The sequence below is a fragment of the Austrofundulus limnaeus genome, unplaced genomic scaffold (assembly GCF_001266775.1).
Source record: "Austrofundulus limnaeus strain Quisiro unplaced genomic scaffold, Austrofundulus_limnaeus-1.0 Scaffold8, whole genome shotgun sequence".
In the NCBI taxonomy this organism is placed as follows: Eukaryota; Metazoa; Chordata; class Actinopteri; order Cyprinodontiformes; family Rivulidae; genus Austrofundulus; species Austrofundulus limnaeus.
Window position 1 is genome coordinate 3,901,098 of NW_013952410.1, and position 1,935 is coordinate 3,903,032.

The window sequence follows — 1,935 nt, forward strand, 5'->3', positions numbered from 1 at the left end:
GGGGGGGGGGGGGTGCTCCTGAAGACATTTTATGATTCTGTGGTGGCATCAGCCATCTTCTACAGGGTGGTTAGCTGGAGCGGCAGCTTACAGATGAGAGGAAGCGGTTGGATAAGCTCATCAGGGAGGCCAGCTCTGTGCTGGGATGCCCCCTTGACACAGTGCAGGTGGTGGGAGACAGAAGAACTCGACTAAAATAACATCATTGATGAACGATGTCTCCCACCCCATGCATGAAGCTGTGGCTGAACTGGAGAGCCCCTTCAGCGACAGACTGCTGCATCCGAGGTGCACAAAGGAGCTTTATCATAGATCCCTCCTCCCAGCAGCTGTCAGACTCTATAACCAGCATCATGCCCAAAAATCACAATGTGTTTACAAAAATCACAATTAGTGTTTACAAAAATCACTATAAGTGTTTACACACCTGCTGCCTGCACAATCATTTGTACTGTTACTATTCATTGTAATTACTCAACTGAACAATCATTTGCACTGCTACTCATTTTTATTACTAATCTGAGCAATCACCTGCTGTTAGTACCCGTTTAAACCTTAAAAAAATAATTCTGTTGTATTTGCACATCTGTGTTTCTTGACTGTATTGTGATACTTCACTTTACAGTTAATAGTCTGTTGAGATTATTTTGCAGTGAAAACAGGCAATTTCTGAACCCTAATGTCGGATTCTGATAGTCTACTGTCTCTAGGACAAAACATAACTTTTTCTGTCATTGAACAATTGTTTATAATATATTTTTATTATTAGTAGTCATATCGTGGCTAGTCAGTGTTAATTTTTGTTTTATGTGCACTGTCTATAGTTTGTAAAATAACTAGTGTGTGAACCTCGGTACTGATGCTACTGTGACACCTGAATCTCCCCTCGGCAGGACAATAAAGGCTATTTCTATTTCTATTTCTATTTCAACTCTTCGCTGAATAAATGCAACAGTTTTCGACTTTCCTACATAGAAACAAAATAAATGAAGCACTAGGTGGCGCTGGAGGAAAGGGAATTCCGTTTGAATCAGAAGATTTTATTTACGGTCACCTCGTGTGTCTGAGAATCATTGTGTAGATTGTACATGTTTTTTTTATTATTTTTTTATTTAATAAAAATAACTACAGGCTGTCTGACTCATTCACTTTAACTTAAAAACACCTATTTGACACATCAAGTCAAATCAGACTAAATGTATACTGAGTAATGTAATGCATTTAGTCTTTTGCAGATTTGGTACTAATAACACTATTTAAATATTTATTCTTTGTACTCATCAATGCAACTAATTCACAATATGCTTGACTCATCTTTGGTACATGCAAAATCTGCTAGTTTATTTTGAATAATACCTTTGCAAGTTATTTAAACAAAATATTTCATAATRTACACACAATACGCAAATGATTTCTGTATTTTTTGGACTCTCACACTAAAAACATTGCTTYAAAGGTCTGCTGGCTCTAAGAAAAAAAAAGATCTGCTGAACTTCTGCTTCGTTACATCTGTTATGAATTGCTACCTAAAATTATTTGAGGTATTTGGCAAGGAAATGCACAATACCTACACACACACACGCACACAAATGTTTGTTCTTCAACCCCGTGGGGACAGTGCATTGACTTYCATTCATTTTTTTAGACTTTATAGCCTAACCCTGAACATTTACCCTAAAATTAACCTCCCAGGTACTTACCTGACCCTAAAACTAACCTAAACCTTGGTCCTAAACCTAACCCCCAACCCATAATTTGCATTTGGACCCGTGGGGGCCGGGCATTGGTCCCCACGATGCACTTCTGTCCCCACGAGGCTGCTTTTTTGGGGAAATTTTCCCCATGTTGTGGGAAAAACCTGTACACACACACACACACACACACACACACACACACACACACACACACACACACACACACACACACACACACACA